Genomic DNA, 18,390 nt, shown 5'->3' with positions numbered 1-18,390 from the left:
CCTGTGTTTTCTAATCATCGTGAACGAAATAAGCGTGCTTCAACGACCGTTAATTACTCGGATTGCCAAGCCAAGTAATTAACACCTGAACGAATACGGTTGATTAATTACCACTCACCATTCCGGGGATCGGTGTTCTGCACAGTCTTCCCGCCTCTCTGTTTCGTTTCTGCCGACGTCACATTCTTCGCGTGAATCTGAAAGACAAAAAAAAAAATCGTTCGTTACCAATCTGTCGCGTTCACGCGGTGCTACATCGTCGTGGACGCGGAAGGTGTGCGGGTCGTTTGCGGTTAATATCGTCGATCATCGACGTAGATTGGATCGAAGAGCTGAAGCCTCTGTATAACTTCGAAACGCGTAACGCATCGTTCTCGTTGAGAAATAAATTTGCGACGCGTCACGAGGCAATTGAGGAGAGAGGGGAAGGGATCGATCCTCGATTACGCGGCGGTCTGACCGTGGACGTGCAAACAGGCCTATACCGAGATCTAATTATCCCGGCTGTTCGTCGATAAAAACAATATTAATTTTCCTCGAGACGCGGTATACAACCGGCGTATCGATTTATCGGGTGTTCCTTCCAATTTCGGTTACATACCTTTCTCTCGCACACGATTAATCCTCTATCGATCCAGTTCGGATCGAGTCATTAACGGATATAAAATATTTTTTCACGCGTTTTACATTTTTCTCGTCAAAATATTGCTCTATTATTATATATATATACATATATAATTTTAAATAGTTATTCTGCGCTCTTGTCTGTCTCTGATATTGCTCTGTCCGTATAGGAACAGAGTGCCTCTCAAAAAATGGTTGTCCGTAAAATCCTAAGAGGGTCGCTCTGTCCGTGAGACAAAAGGTCATGCTACTTGTAAAACGAAAAAGGTCCCTATCCCACGTGAACTCTAGGGAGTTTACATATATATACTTAGAATATCTTACAATATACCCACGCGTTTCTTCGATTCCACATACATCAAATAACCTTAACAATAATGAATCTTCCTGCGAGTTGTCCATCATTGTTGTATACTAGATGGTATTCATTGAAGCGAATGCATTGCAAAGGTTAACAAGTGATATCGGTGAGTGAATAATTGAGATGTCGGTGACGATGAATTTAGGTTCGATAACGAATTACCCGGTCAACGCGATGAAGATTATCAGACTATATCTCAGTCCAAGTGAAACTGCCCTTATATACTCCTTTATGCATACTCTCTGTTAATCCCTGTTAATCCCTCATGTTAATTCCTGTTAATCCCTCAGATTAATCGCTGTTTTAAGTAAAGTTATTTAATTACTTTGTCCTCTTGTTAAGTACCTTTGTTAGATGACCTCCCATGACCCTAAGCGTGACCCTGACCCTCAGTGACTCATTATGCCACTTCAGCCCACCCCCACTGTCATAATTCTCGGATAATCATAATTATCTTAACTCATAAACAGCTAATCCTCAGTTTTATTATTTCAGTACTGCTATAATAAAATGTATGAATTAAAGTATTGGACTTTCCCAAATATTCCGAAAGAAAGACTCCGGTGTCCTTTCATTTCCGACATATATATATACATATGAATTGTCTTTGATGGTTTTGCAATGCAGGATCAGTTGCTGGCTTATTGCGTTTTTTATTAATTAATTCTTCGTTTATCGTCCGTTACGTAGAGATTTAGTCTACATCGCATCGTTAAATTCATTCACCTACAAACACCCGGTATAATTCAGTGGCGCACCGTATATCGGTAATTCAAGCGGCGTTTGCTCGATGAGCGGTATTCTATAATTAGTATCGGACAGGGGAATTTTTATTTTCGTTTAAACTTGAACGTCCTTGCCTGGCGGCCCAACGTCACGGATTCGTATCTTTTTTACCCCGGCTCCGGAGGCGGCAGACCACGGAGATTTCGCGGCCGGTTCGATAATAATTATTATCGTCGAAGCTTATTTTTTCACCTAGCGTCCTCATCGTGCTGGATCGCGTTCGGTCGTGTAGTACCCACGCGTTACGAACGCTAATTCGCTCTCTCTGGCGGTCAGTTAAAAAAATGAGGATTACAAATAATTTGAATCGCAAGCATCACGATACGCCGGCGGCGGACATCATCCGGCGACCACCTGGCGTCTTCTTTTCTTTCCTTCGAAAATTTTGCCCCGTCTCTACCGTCTCCACGCAGAGTCTCTTCTTTTGATTTTCTAATTATTGTAGTTGCTAGGAGTATTCAACTATAGCAAGATATCGCCCTATTGTTGAGGTAATAGATTTTTTACATTTCTCACATCCCTCACAAAAAAAAAAAGACTATCGCATAAGGTTGTCACGAGGACAAAATATGTTCTGAGATGCGCTGAAATTGGAGTATATTGCTGAAAATTTAAGAGCGGATATATTTATATTTAACTAATATATAAGAGAATGAGAAGGGCGCGTCCATATTATTTTTGGATCTCACGTTTTAGTAATAATAAATAATAACGAAGAATCTTTCGTTTGGTTCGACACAAACGGTACAACATAGGCTGACTATTAAATTCGTAGTCTTTAATATATCATCGACTCGAACAACGTATTTCTTTTACCTTGTCCCATCTTTATTTTCTTAGATCATTGTTCTGCGTCGAAGCTAAAGAATTTTTACCGCTGTACTCGCAACCTGTAAATATTATCCTCTATGCAAAAAGTTTCGTTATTTTTATATCGATCCTACCACGATATCGGTAGACTTCGACTCTCGATGAATTCTTCTGCAACAACTGTTCGCGATCTCTTAATAGCCCAACTCGCGTTATTCATACGTATATTTCCGTAACAATCAAATTTACAAGCGTTCCGAGCAAAAGGAGAAACTAAAAAAGAATCGTTCATCCGTGAGCCTGTTGGTAGTTGGTCAGCCCCAGCGAGCATGTAACGACCGATGATTATTTTCGGTATTTTTCGCAAACGTCCACGACTAATAGCTCGTGACTGGAAACCTCAAAAAGCGTCCATAAATCCGGCCGGATTTTGTTTTCACGATTTAGTGACCGCTATTTTTAATTCATCCCGCGTAATTTCGAGAGCTTTAGCCTTGAGTGCCTCGATGAGATTCATGCTCCGCTAACCGGACCCGCTCGAAAACTATTCTCTATGTATTATACACGCTCATACATTTTCATTTTGAGGACGTGCGTCGAAAATGAAACAACGCTCGTTCTACGAATGGCTAGCGTGTGACACACGGTCATCATCATCGGCGGCGTCGTCGTTGTCGTCTTCGTCGTCGTCGTCGTCGTCGTCGTCTTCGTCGTCTTCGTCGTCGTCTTTGTCGCCGTAGTCGTCGTCGTCGTCGTCGTCGTCGATGGCCTCGGCGGCGGCGTCTCCGACAACAAGCATCGGTGGATACGGGAATAGGCTTAAAAAACAAGATAAATGAGAAAAGGTGAGAGACACCGTGGCAAGAAAAAAAAGAGGTCACTGGCAATGTCTTCGGGCGTGCTTACTACGCTACTTTAGTTAATTAGAGGCAAAATAAGACAAGGTCTAAAGCAAGACTCGCAGATTCTTCTTCTTTCCGCCACCCATTCGTTCTTTCTCCTTTCTTCCTTCGTGCGTTTCGTTCCCTTTAAGCGTTCACCTTTCCTCCCTCTCACGCTTCTCTCACTTATTTGTGTTTCCCTGTGTTTGTTTAATCAGGCGCCGGACTCAGTCTTCATTACTAGCACTAATTTATCTGCCTTGTCGTCCGACTCTTTCCAACCATCCGACCACGATCCTTCTCGTCCATTGTACGTACGTAGGAGAAAACAGTGGCGTAACGAAATAACTGGGAGCCTTCGTTTCTGTTGAACGCGAAACCGAGATGTTTTATTGTCCTCGTTCCATGTAATTCGATGTAATCCTCCTCGAGCCTGCGTTCCTTGTTTTCTCGCCGGCTCCTTCTGCTTCTTTTCTCGTACCGTTCCTTTTTTTCCCCTGTCTTTTTAAGCATCATACATTTCAGCAATTTATTTGTAATCTCGGTACATTAATCACGGAGTGTGACGAATTCGAACGGTATGGGACGATGCGTGGCAATCTGGAGTCAATTTGCACGGAATCGACCAATTACTGGGAAATTTTCCTATCAAATGTACGAGAGAACTTACGGTAGCGACTAAAACACACGCTCCTCTTTATTAATTCGCAAAGGATTAATTTTGTGACGATTTTGACAAATTTTATCGACGACGACACTATCCGCTTCGTTTAATTCCGTCTCAATACGAATTGATTTTCAAATCTCTCTATACCAGAAAGTCAGTTTTACCCTTCCTTTTAAACGTTACATCTCGACACACGGAGAGAACATTTTCGTGCTGGCAAATTTTAGATTAGCCAAATGCTCGAAAGGATTTGAGAACTAGGAAGATATTGAATCGACCATCGGTCGGGATCACCTCGAATACGAAATCTCAGGGAACAAATTAACTTGCGCGTTAAATTAACCCGGCCGTTCGTCGAATCGAGCGACGAAGCTCGGTAACGCGTCTTACCGTCCAGGGACAAAAGGGAGTTCGATAGCAGGATGAGGAGACGAAGAAGAAGAACGGAGAAGAAGAAGAGTCGTACGGGGGGCTTCTGGATATCGACGGCAATATTCGTTAAGTCCCGCTAAGACCCTGTATGTGGTGTAGTTCGTTCATTCGGATTGCCAAGTCTCTTTCCGTCCTTTTCTCTCTTTGATTTCTCGCCCCTTGCCTTTCTTATCCCGACGACTCGTAGGAGAGGGAGAACGGTGACGATCGTTTCTCCGTTCTGTCTTTCTCACCCACGCGACAGACTTTAGGTTCAGGAATACCTCTATGCCGAAGGATCAGCGTGTCAATAAGGTGTTTGTTTAATTTGCGGATTTGTCTGCTTGCGCCTTCCACGCCCAGTGCCTCTCAACTAGCTAGCGTCAGCGAATTGACGAATACAAAGAGAGAAATCTTGGATAGTTGGATTCATCGAAAATGCGATAGTAGTTTTGGAGAATTAGCAAGCTACATAAGCGGTCATAATTGTTTCTAGATATTGTTTACATTAATATATAATTATTTTAATCGTTGAATAATCGTTTTTAAAGGAATTTATTTTTTAATTGTCCGATACTACTGACTTTTCGAACAAATATTATTACAGTCAACGTGAAATAATAATTACGTTACATTAGCTGATATCTATAGTCATTTGAAGGTCATAGGAGGTCGTCGAGGTCGTGCCGATTGAAGATTATTTTGAAGGGCCATGAAAGTCATTCTTCCTCTCATCGTCTGTGGGTGGATGTTGGAAAGTTATCGAACACTGCGAAGACGTAGCAAATACATTACTTTTCCAAGTGAGGTAGCATCGCACATTGATGATATTGCACTTCTGAATGAGCGAAGTATGCACTTCGTTGAAAGAGAACTTCTGAATATGTTTTTGTTCTATCAAACATAAAGGCTGTAATTTATTTCAAACGCTGTATTTAGATAGATATGCCGCCGTTAATTTGATACGTTGAATTTGTAGTTGATGGCAATAAATACTATTGGACGCTATTCGTGTAAATAAAACGACGTCCTAACGAGGTTTCTCCATGTAACGTGCGAATACAGCACGTATAGTAAATTTCTGCTTACCCTATTAGCAAGAAAGCGCTTCGGATAAATCTTAAACACTAAACATCGATTAGGTGGAAAGAAAATTTACTGGAACAATGAGAGATTGTATAAAGTACTGATCGTTGCTCCATCGATTAAAATAAATTAAAGCCTATAAAATATTAATACATCTGCACGGTGGCAAAAGTCTTTTCATGGAAATATTTTTCATAATACGTGCCTCGTTATGAAACCTACAGTTCTATTTTATTCTTCCGTGGACAAAACTTTCGTCGATGTCGTAAAAGTGTTTCCGTCGAATCATTCGATTCGTAATACGAGCAAATTTTAACGAAGCGCCACGCTGGTAACAAGCGAGCCCCGGTGACTCGCGGGTAGAATACGTTTCATTGTGTGCGCACAAAAATCAGGAAATCACGTATTCCTCGGCATGCATAATTCTGGCACAATGCATACACGAGCGAAATGTTTTATCGTAATGGTCGTGACGTGCGGACGTCACGTAAGTCAACGCGATTATGAGAAAGCAGTTAACGTCATTTCAGTCGATTCCCATGCACATAAATACGCGGAGCGGAACCAGCTGTCCACCACAATGTGGAAGATCCTTCGATGAGACGAACAATTACATAAGGGACGCGACGTTCTCTCCTCTGCCAATAGACGGGAGAGAGACAGGTCAGCCTTTCGCCTCATTAAGCCGTTCTTTCCGCCAAATAAATGAAGAAGTTGCGCGGAATTTCAGGCCACCGGTATACGAAAGGGACAGCTATTAAAACGCATGAGAAGCATATTTCTGTTGGAAACAAATTCGAACTGTCCTCGCCACGAGAGCGGATTTGCTTCTCTTTACGCTCCAAAGCATGAACTTAAGAGAGCACGACAGTTTCTTCTTTAAACGTACCAAATTGTTCGTGTAACATTGCCAGCAATGGTAGGTAGATTAGCGAAAGGTGGAGTTATTATTTTGTTAGGATGAAAATCATTTAACTCTACGATTGTGCGATAAACGATTCGTTAAAAACAATTCCGTTACTTCTATGCGTCAAATCCATTCTCGATGTTAATTTACGGTGGCCACAAAAATATGTATCGTAACATTTATATATCAATAAGTTAGGTGTAAACACATTTAGGTATAACTAGATTGCGATACATCGAAAGGTAAAAGAAAAAAAGTAATATGTCAAAACTAGGAAATCGTGGAAGTAAACTAATTTCCAAAATATTCATTCGCGTGCTTTCTATACAGATTGCAACGGTAACAGAAGGTCGCGTGAAACGAGTAAAATCGACGATTAAACGCCGATGGCATAGCATTTAAAGCGGTGGAATGAGTCCCCATCCTATCGAGATTACGCATTATCTCTCTCTCTCTCTTTCTCTCAAATCTCTGGGAAATAGGGGGGTCGTTATTGCAGTGCAATGTAACGGCCATGAAGGTCATTGTTCAACCGTTTTTAGGGTTCGTGCAATGACCAGTTCCGGCGCGCATGAGAACGAACTGAAACAAAAGCTGGCAAACCTGTTGGAAACAATCGGCCACGGCTCTCCCTTGGTTGGGGGAGCTTATAACGCTCAGAAGGGGATGAACAGTTGGGTGACTTTTTTTTGGTCTAAGAGGAGCTGCCATTGTGCGATACTCGCAACATGTGTGCCTCCGTGTTGTCACGATGAGATCCCCCGATCATCCTTCCACTATGTTTCACCGCGATTCTTCAGCTTCCAAAGATGCAACTCTTGTTTCTTTTTCTTGTTATAACGCAACGAATCGACGATTACGTGAAAACCTTCGTAACGTATTTGGTCGATTAAACGGGCTAATTCGAAAAAATGAAAACCGTGTCACTGTAAATTACGCTATGTTTTAGTGTCAGATTATATCTTTTGCACGTTGTCACATAATTCGTCAAAGACGTCATTAGAAACCAAGGAATTAAGTTAATCGTAGTTAGGACAATTTCTATCTCTTTCTGGAAGTTACAAAGCGTCGAAGCTTGTAAAAGTATTATTTCCGTTCTACTTTAAACGAAAACTTCAAAAAATATCGTAATGTTCTAACGACGAGCGTATTAAGAAAAATGCGATATAAACAAATATTCTGCAGGGACGAGCCTGTGCAATATTATACAAGATTTCCGGCTAATTCACCGCGTGTCTATCTTCCTCCGCCGTTTTTCACCCTTTCTAGTCTCATCTACCTTCGATTCCTTCTTTACACGTTTCCCGTATTTCCCTCATTTTCCGTCTTCTTACACAATCCTCGGCTTTTCCTCTTACAGAATGAAGGTTAGGGAAGGGTGTGAGGCCACGGCGAAGGCGAGAGCATGAAGCGGGCAGAGGCGAGTCGAACGTAGGAAGTAAGCTGCTCGTGGAGGGGAAGACGGGGAACGGGGTTGGTCAGTGCTCCTTACTTAGAGGGTGGCGAGTCTGTTCTTAATTAACGCTCGCCTCTTTTGCTGCACACCCCTCGCCACCGTGGCACCGTAATGAGGCTCCTCGAGTGTGTGTATGTGTAATACGTGTGTACGTCTATGTATATGCGATACGTAAGTGTCGGGCATGGCTAGGAGCCAGTGTGGGTGACCTAGATGAGACGCGCCCCCGTCTAACTAATTCTTTTCTTCCGCGCTGACCACTAAAGTAAGTAGATGGCCGTGTACGAGGCATCGACGTCGGTGTGCGGATAGTTCCAAGGTATTCGTGCCGATTCCACCAGCGTCTGGAAACACGTACATGTATACATGGTGGATATATGCTCGGGCAGCGTGGCCATATTCCTGCGAGCGAGCCACAGCCGGCTACCACTCGTACAACTTCCACGTTACCTCGTGAGAGTTAGGTGAACGTAAACACTATACCGTAGCTTCCGTGCATTAAAGTGTATCAAAATGACTTTACGTCGTGTGCCACTGTATTTCGTACATTAGCGGCGTGGATCGAATGTCACCGAGAAGCCTGGCTCTGCTTTTGCGCAGGTTAGTCATACAACGGCTACGGTGCTATCGCAATTTGCAATCGATCCAGCGCTTGCTCTTAGTCCAGACTTTTCAGATTCAACTTCTTTCCATCGAATTCTTCCGTCACGATCGAACCAGGATTCCGCCGGGTGTGCTGGTTTCACCGACTCTTACGATTGTCCTTTTACCGCGTTTCTTTCACACCAGCTTCGAAAGCTTCGGCGTATTATCATAGAAATGAAGTTTATTTTCACGTGTTTCGTGCGACATGGTCTCTCATACGTTTTTCTATTAGTATCGTTTAATATTTATGGTAAAGCTATAGAGAAGCTACGGTAAAGCTGTGGTAAGGCAATCTCGTATTGAATTAACTATTTGATCAGCTGGAGGGAAGGTAGTCAAAATGATCAATACACTCTATATGCTTGAATTAAAAATTTAGAAACGTTTAACACAGCGTATAATCTGATTTATAGATCAACGATGTAAATTGACGCTGTTCGTTAGATAACTGTCCACTGTCAAAGATATCAACGTCAAAGTATCAAAGTATCGTTTATGTTATAAGAAACGTCAGTGGAAGAAAACCAAACCAAACGTGGGAATGGTGTAACGCAAGAGAAGGTCACGGCGCGTTTATTTCACGCGGGGCGTCACATCCTAAACCATAAAATCGTTGGTTTCGCTAGCGAGAGACGAAGCGTTCGCCACAAAGAAAAGAAAAGACAGGTGGACGATCGACGGGCCCATTCTTCAGTCACATCCTGGGCTGGTCCCACCTCCGCCTTCTGCCTCCTTCCTGCTACCCCCTTTCCTAGCGGACCACGGCGTGGATAACAGCAATTAAGCCTTCCCCGTTAATAGAGACGATTGTGATTAATTATCGGATTTAATGACCGGCTACTTGTACTTGTAAATATAGGGACACAGGACGCGCGCATGTGGCTACACCGTAAAAATTAGAGACCATGATTCCTCAGGGTGCTCCTCCTTCTACTCCACCGATCTCCGCCTCCCCTTGCGCCTACTTCTTCTTCGTCCTCGTGTGTCACCGGTACGCGTGTGCGCCCGCCAGAGAGAAACGGCCGTGTCACACTCCGCTGATCTTTTAACCGGCAATCAAGCAGACCTGTGGGACCGTCCACCTTAGTATCCTATACGAAACCTAACCTATTCTGCGTACCAACGTTCCAGTGTCTTTCGGAAAAGCCTGTTTTAAGCAGCTTCTGTGTATCTGAATTTTGGAAGCTTCCCCTCTCGACATTTGACCTTTAGTTACACTTACGTATGGAAAAACAACGTTACACTCGTACTAAACACAAACACAGCTTATTCGTATCGTAAACGTCTTTTTCTTTTTCTCCTTCAGTGTATTATCAAACGTAATCGCGCACATACGTTTCAAAAGACGGTCTATACGTCAAGTCGTCGTATTGGGATTGAGTATCGTTAACAAAGTTGAACGAGTTAATGTGGTTAATAAACTTGTTAATCTTCGATATAGTTTGAAATTTTCACGTGAGAGTTGCTTGATTTCAAAGTGACGTATTAACAAGTTGGTCAACGCTGCAATTTAATCTTATGGCGCGTGATCTCGTAGCACATTAACGTTAAATAGTGGCAAAATGTCAAGATATCGTTCGAAGAAAACGCGTTTTATGGCTGGAACAGTGCGAACTGTAATAAGAATCCGGGACGCGAAGGCTTGAAATATCTCATTGGTTAACATTGTTTGTCGAGCAAGAAAGGCCGCAGTGTCTGAAGCGTGACTTTTAAATGCGCCCAGGCTATTTTCAACAACGATCTCAATGGAAAACTAGCGATATTATAAACATACAAAGTGTAAGACGTTCGTGGATGAAAGGTTTGAATCACGGCCAAATTACCGTACGTATTGACTAATCGGGACCGAGAGTATTATAGCTGGGCGAAGTTTCGTTTAAATGCTATGTACACCGATATTTAAATGATATGTATTTGTAAAATCGACCAACCGGCGCATATTTAAGTATTGTGCATGAATATGAGACGCCGGCGTGGGAGAGCGTGAGCTCACGTGCCGAAATTAACTGTGGCCTCTTGGCATTTAAAAATAATTGGTAATTATTGGCATTATTAATAGTTTCGCTGGCTCGAGCGGACGGCGCGTACAAGTTTGCAAACGCTCGTTCACGAGCTCGTTTCGTGCAATCGAACGTGTGTTTAAACCGCGTACGAGATGTTTTTCTGTCGAGTTTACTCGCGAATCCAGAGAATTTGTATTATACTCGACGATCGTAAAAATAATACGATAAAAATGAAAAAAGCGTTGGTGAATCTGACTCTTCTCTTACAACTTCCATCGTGGCTACGCTATTTAATTACATTTTCCTTAACAACTTCTTGTTATTTAGTTCCAAATCGTTCTTTTCGTTTTTATTATTAATGTACATTAGATTTTCAAAGCTGTACGCGTATACGCGAATAAATATAATATTTTTGTAATTGCTGAAAAATTTCCCCTATAAAAATAATTAAAAACGATTATCCCACTTCGTATGTGATTTTGTATAAAAATTATTTTTATATAGAAAGAATATCAGAATATCGTTCGATATAAGAAAAAGTATCCAGAAAGGAAGGATAAGCGAGTAATATTTTTTGCCAATATACTATTCTGATGCAGAAAGTCCGTATTCCAAAAAGTTCATTCGACAAAAGAAGAAAATAGCGGTTCCACCTGGGAACGTAATCAATTCGATGGAAGAAGCTCGGCGTGCTTTTTTTCCTTCGACGAAGAACCGAGTCGTTCATCGAAGTATCGATTGGTTCGTATAATAATTACCTCCCCTGCATTAGGGGTGACTACCCCCACCACGATCCTAAACGAGCCACGCTGCCTTGTATTAGACTAGACTCGACGAGGGGTGAGTGAACGGTGGCGTACCCGGGCAAGAGCAGCTGTTACATTCTTTGAATCCTTTCGAGTCACGTTAATTAATTATTTATCCGGCTCGTAAATAACTATCGGCCGGTTGTTATAGCGAGCGTACCGCTCGATACGTCAAGTTTTCTCTGGAACTCAATCTATACCTTCTAAGAAAACGTGTCGCAACAAATACAACGGTAAAAGCTTCGCCGCTATATTCCGCAGAGCCTAATCAACCTTTCAAAGCCATTTAACCTCGATACTCACAATTTTCCAAGGGAAGACGCATAAACTTTCACGCGAATAATTTACTCGAGCCACGAAAGCTTGTTGGATGGATCGCGAACGAGCGAAAAGCGTAAGGCAGAAGACCCACTCTCGTCTTATCTATTATTCAAGATTAACAATTAGTCAGGCGGCTTTACAGCTTGAATAATTAACCGGACAAGACGAAGTGGAGCAAAACGGCGTTTTCTCGGCCGATTCTTGAGTAGTCGTGACGGCGGCCAGTACTCTAACTCGGGTAAGCGCGCGCTACGGGCAAAAGCAAAGGAAACAGCACGAACACGAGCACGACAACGCGAATGGCGCTTCATGCAAGCGCGCTTTCGGATCCGGGATCCGTGAACGCACCCGCGCTTTCGCTCGACATGTCGGCTTGTCGGTTGGATGGGTGGGTGGCGGTCGGGTATTTTTGTATCTAATTATAATCCTCGGGTGAGGGAGCGAGGCAATCGCCTAAAATTAGAGCATATAGTCTAACCGGTACACGTCGCTCGCTATTTTATATTTTCCCGTCTCTTTCGCGCCCGTACGCGTGCCACCGACCGCGCTCGCTCCCTTTTTCCTCCTCGGCTCACGCCGCGCGACTCGTCGCTCATCCTGCCAGCCGTTTTATCGCCTTCCCTTTACCCCACCGAGGTCATATCTATTGCTCTCTTTCAAAACCAACCGCTCACTCTCGTTAGAAGTCTAACAGAAGTCACCGGGAAAGCCGACGTGCGGGAATTCGTACGCGATTATCGCGCGTTACGTCCACACGATCCAACGTTCTGTCTCGTTGGAGTCGCTCCTTTTGTACGACCAAGCGTATTATAGATGCGGTGGTTCGCGACGAATATACAGAGTGAATTTTGTATACGCGAAGAATGCTTGAAGCTGGAGGATCTAAATACGACACATATTAACCCTTTGTATTTCCATAGTGATATAACGTACAATGAACAGATGGAACAGGTTTCCGCAGTGACGCTTTTTAAAACGAACAGATCATTGAAATTTTTGAAAGGGAAAGATCGAAGAAATATCGAGGGTCTTTTAAATTTCTACCAGTTCGGAAGAAGTAACATTAGATAAAAGTTGCAAGGACCTTCGGTAATTTAAAAATACCAGAAATTCATTTCTATCGCAATTATTCCATCTAGTACCGTCACGCTATACATACGCTAAACTTTACAATCAATATACGAACAAAAGCAGCCAATTTTCTACATTTCATAGTACGACGATCAATCACTCGATCTACGCAGATATTATCGTAACATCTCAAAAGCAAAAGTTACCAGAAAAGGTAGAAAATGGAACCCTCTCCATTAGCCTTTACGCCACGCGATTAATGTGTCTCTTTCAAAGATATACATCCATAGATTTGGTCTTCCGGTCGCTTAATGGACTCCTTCGCGTCGAAGATCAACCGCGTAGGATCAAGCGGGTCGCAACGAACCGTTGTCGTATCGACGGGGGCGACTGAAAGGAACGTCGTCCGGTAGAACGCGATCGTGTGGAGGAGGAGGGCAAAGGGGTGAAAATAGAAGGAAAAAGAAATAATGATCCATAGTGAAACAATAACACGAGTGACAGCTTGTGATTAGCCGGCATAGAAGCATAATCAGGATAATGACGGGTTTACACCCTCTCTCCGGCTGCAAGAAAGGGAGCCGATCGAGTGACGGCGGGACGAGAGGACGGCGGTTGCACGGTTTGTCGAGTTAATTGTCGTCTAGCGTGTCGATGCGAACGTACCCCCGTCTAGGCACACGCAAATGTCACTGCGAGGCACGAGCAGAGGGAGAATAATAATAAAAAAAAAAAAAAAAAAGAAGAGAAAGGAGAAAAAAATGAAAGTTCCTCGCGGAGCTGCCACGACAATTAAAGGGAAAAGCGGACGCGCGGGGCTGTTCCGTCAGCGAAATTGCGATGCTTCGGGGAACCGTAATGGACGGGCGATAAAGAAATACGATCGCGCGCTAATTGATGTTAAAACCACGACCTAACGTCTGCTTAATCGATTGTCAAATAGTTCAGCCACGAATGGCCGTAACAACACGACCGTGTAACGAAACCGAGTATGAAGATAAATTGTTTTTGAAGTAGAATTGAAACGTAACTGTGATTTTAGTGGCTAGTCCATGTCCATTGTGTACGTATCTTTCTAACTTTCAAATATTTCGTACGTTTAAGAGGAAAATATGAAACTACTGGTAATATCTACGTGTGATCCTTTTTATTCTATATCGCGTTGCAATTTCTCTTAGTTTATCGCCTAATTTCCCTCTACAAGTAAGCATAGAATTATAGCGAGTTGTCGGTAAAAGTACCTCAACTTGTATAAAATGGGAGTTTTGGAGAAAAACAAAGACTCGTGAAAGAAATCAATATTTCTGTTAAAATAACTGGCCGATACACATAATCTACTGGCACGATCTAGTTGGCCGTATCTCCTCGGCGAGTAGCAACGACGGCCGTCTAGATATCCCTTTCTAGGAATATTAATTTCAAAATAATCCCGAAATTGTTAAGCCATTCGCGGTACATACACGGAAAATTGGAAGACAAAAGCAAGATCCAATAAATCGTTAAATATACTACTGGCACATCTGTGCGCCGAATCCTTCAGGAAACAATTACCTAGGAATTTAATTCGTGCCTAGAATTTTTCGATGCTGTCGAAGATTACGATCCACACGCCACCCATAAACGACGAAAAAAAAAGCAAAATCATAGAAAGAGACCGGGAACGTTGTAGAACGATCGGCGAACGCATGAAGCGTGAGTTTTTCGTGGCAAGATCGAACACGATGAAGATAATCGTAGGTTCGCAAGGTAGCACGATCTAACGCGATCGTGAAAAGATCGAGGCCCGAAGCTGGCGAAGATCGCCGGGCACGCGGATAATAATCGTTGATTGGCATCGATCGAAAGTCGTTCCGTAGGTTTTATGGGAAAATCGGCTGACACGTGACGATCGTTGAACGATCGACAGTCGGCTTGGCCGTACGTGACTACGATCGTTAATCGCGACCGACGCAGGAAAAAGGGGGACGGTTAGAAAAATGCCGAAGAAACGCGGATAAAACGATAATTCGGTCAACGGGCCCCCAACAGGGAAAAAGATTTAATTTCTACGCGGATTATTAATCCGGAATCCGGCTTCTTGCGTACGATACGTTTTCATGAAATCTCGATAGGAATACCGATCGTTCTATGCTTCATTGTGACCGCGTGAAACATTCAAACTCTATGACGCAACGTGGATCGTAATTGTGTGTGAAACAAAAAGCTTCCACTTGGCCCTACCTAAGCGGTTAATTTTCGCAACAGAGGAATATTTTAGGAATATTTATTTCGTATTGTCCGCGTGAAACAATGACGTTAGTGTCCAAAGGTGAGTACAGGCGGGTTGAGTAAACTGACAGACACACGATTAAAGTCGGAGGATTCGAACAAATTTTTATTTGTAACACACAAGCTTATATAACAAGGAGAATCGGCGTAATCGTAAGTAGAACATTCTAGCGTATAATCAGACAGCTCGTGATCGGACGAAGCGACAAAGCGAGAGGCTCTACGGGCAACCTATCTTCAAACAAACGGTCATTGTCTCTTTATTGAACTTACGAACGATCTGCTTGGTAGATAACGTTTTGCCAAAAATTTCAAAGGCAAACCGTTCGGCTCGAATTCGATAGTCGCGATAAGGAATCTGCTTGTTTGGAAGGGACACAACGTTCACAATGACAGGCACGATCAAGCAAACATACGGACAGATTCATAGACGAAGTGTTACGCGTACGTGCAGGAAAAGGAGGATAGGATGGAAGAAGAATTTTTCGTCGCGACGCAACCAGCTCGGGTCGAGCTGCCGAACGCGTGGATCGAGGCCTCGCAGAATTTCGGATTTCTCGAAGCTGCGACTGGTCTAGGCCATAAGAACATCGTTAAGATTATATTTAGGCATCGTAAAAGAAAATATGCGCCCGTTGGAGCCAAGTCGCTCATTACGTGAGACAGCATTAACGCCGTCGTGCAACCAGCGAGTTTTCAGCATCGTATAGTCGCGTTAAAATATATATAGTTAGCGATCTACGTGGTAAACCGGTAGGTCCAAGGTGTTATTCGAAATTTCATGCAATTAGCTGCAAGCGTTTGTCCACGAGGCATAGTTTATCTCCCTCTTGAATTCTTGCAACGTCAAATTAAGAAATACCCAACACGTTACATGATTTTAAACTAAAGCAGCATAGAAAGGTAGGAAAAGTTTCGTTGACTAAACGAATACCGATCTTTCTTTCTGCGCCGTGTTTCCTTCTTATTTTCCTTTCGTTCCTTTTTTCGTTGGTCGACGTGGATTTTTACGAGACTCCGCTTCGAGGCAGAAAAGTCTTCCGCGCTGTTCACCACGGGATTGTAACGCGGTCCTTGAAACCCAACGATGCTCTTCACTGTCTGCGAATTTCTAGGTCAATGCTGTCTACCGTGGCCGTTGCACGGGAAAAGTAACTAGTCGCCGTCTTCGAAAACAATTTCAACTACCGAACCAAGATGCCAGTCCCTGGGAATTTTAATTGAACCAGGATTTCCGTTGCTTAATGAACGCTTTAGAAGCTATCAAAACTATGAGACTTCAATTTGAGCAAATTATTATGCGGAACGTTTCCATCCTTAAATCCAACTAGCAGGTATCTTTGAATCGTAGCTTATTCATAGGCGATCCTAGCAGTATGGAGTAAACACGAATTAGGTTACGTAATTTTATCTCGACGCAAGCTATCACGGTTGACCTATGACCTAACGAAAGTTGTGTCGAAATCAACAAACACCTACAACTCCGGTGCAAACTAAACGACAAGCATAAAGAAATTTCAAATGCTTGTAAGGCGATTCTTAAGATCGAGCATCCGAAATCAATCAAAAGAACCCGATTACGCGTCAACCTCGTGACAACGAATGAAACGCGCATCAACGTGGTGAAAGGCTCTTCGCGCGAGGAGCGATTTGGCCGCGGCGCTACGAGAAGGGAGCTAGGTTTTAAAAAAGGGATGGAATACGACGAGTGGCGCTTGAAGAAAAGTCGGAAACACCGAAATTCGACGAGCGGCCCAAAGGGGTTGGTCGCGGAAAATCGCGAAGGGCGGGTCGCGAGAGGAAGGTAGACGTCGGCGGGAAGCAAGGGGCGACCAGGGGGTGTCGGTGTGCGCGTCCCGAGGGTAATGGGAGGCGGGGGGAGCCGGTTTAGGAAGGGGGGTGGAGGATGGTGGCAGAGTAGGGCCGGCGAAAACGCGGTATGCAAAGCAGGCGGCGAATTTAAACGGTCCTGCGCAGAACGAATGGCCTCACCTCGTGCTACGCTCCCTCGTTTCTTCTCTCTCGGCCTCGTGCTCGCTCGCACTCGCGCGACCACGTCTCTGGATGCGACTTCGCGAGCACCCACACGCAGGTACCACCAGAGGGGCAAAGAGAAACACACCGAAGGAGCGACAGACACCGAAACAGACAGCGAGGCGAAGAGAGAGGGAAGCAACGGAAGAAGAAGAAGAAGAAGAGGAAAAGCGACACGGACCGAGAGTAGCGCGGACAAAGACGGAGAGAGTGACCGCTCTCTGGCTCCCTCTCACGTTTCCTCACCGGTTCTCTCTCACTTGTCTCCCCGTGGCACACGTGCACGCAGCGAAACTACGTTCTCCTGTCAGCAGAACTCCCGATGCGGCCCGTACGACCTGCGAAGGACCGTGTGTCCACCTGGACACGGCACTCGCACGACGATCCTCTCGGCCAACGCGTATAATATCCCCAGGAAGCGTGGCAACCTGTCCGCTCGACGGACCACCGCGACGAAACAACCACGTCTAGGCGCGTTACATTCGATCGCGTTGACCGCGGCGACGTTTTCCACCCGGATTCGAGTAAAATGGCTGCTCTCGCCGCTGCGGCGCGCCCGAGCTTACTGGCTTGCCTCCCTTCGTTTGGGTCTCCACACAGACAGACGCGCGATCGCTGCCACGCGTGTGTGCGGATGCACACGTACGTCGGGGGCGCACACGCGCATGTACACGTTTGCCACGGAGAGGCACACGCGCGCGACCATCTCGACCGCGACGGTACACGTATATAGAACGCGCGGCCTCGTGTATACACGCGTGCTCCCACACGTAGCTTCGTGCACGCACACGCGAGACCGCTTCGCCCCCGCCAACCACGCGCGCACGTGTCTGCGCGCAGAACAGCTGAGCGGAAAGGAACGCGCTTCTTTCTTGCCTTTCGCCAACTTCGCGTCTCGCGCTTTTCGATCTTTCTTCGACCATTCGGTACGCGTCGTTCCTCTTCCCCGTTCGGCAGAGTTCGATTCGATGCGCGGGGAGTTTCGTCACATCGATCCGATCGATCGAAAGAGGCGAGGATCGTCGAGTGCGCGGTGCCATTTAGCTCGAAAGTTTTCAAGTTTCGGACGCGACTGAGCAGAATTTAAGGCGATTCGACACGCTGTCGGAGAGATTTAATTGTTCTCTGTTCGGTCCTCCTTCGCGTTCGATACGGCCACCCATCCGAATGTCAAGAACCACAGAACCAGATATAAAGAATCCCACTTTTGCTCGCGACCGCGGCGTTTTCTCGAATCTCCGATCCCGTCGGAG

The 18,390-nt window shown here is 44.5% G+C and overlaps 1 protein-coding gene across 2 annotated transcripts in view; it reads right to left on the bottom strand.

Annotated features, from left to right (window-relative positions):
- LOC132907088 (zinc finger homeobox protein 4) overlaps positions 1-17,503 on the bottom strand; it is a 399,871-nt gene extending 382,368 nt beyond the window's left edge. Inside the window, exons 1-2 of one of the 2 annotated variants that reach the window (XM_060959833.1) lie at positions 17,384-17,503; positions 119-197 (exon numbers count right to left, since the gene is read on the bottom strand). The gene's annotated coding sequence lies outside the window, so the exon portion shown is untranslated. Of the gene's footprint in view, positions 1-118; positions 198-17,095; positions 17,180-17,383 lie in introns of those variants that run through there. The other variant, XM_060959835.1, reaches the window with a different exon arrangement.
- Positions 17,504-18,390: the final 887 nt, after the last annotated feature.

This window comes from Bombus pascuorum, chromosome 5, assembly GCF_905332965.1.
Source record: "Bombus pascuorum chromosome 5, iyBomPasc1.1, whole genome shotgun sequence".
NCBI lineage: Eukaryota > Metazoa > Arthropoda > Insecta > Hymenoptera > Apidae > Bombus > Bombus pascuorum.
Note: the sequence above shows the minus strand (reverse complement) of the source record. Positions and strands in the feature narration are given on the sequence as shown.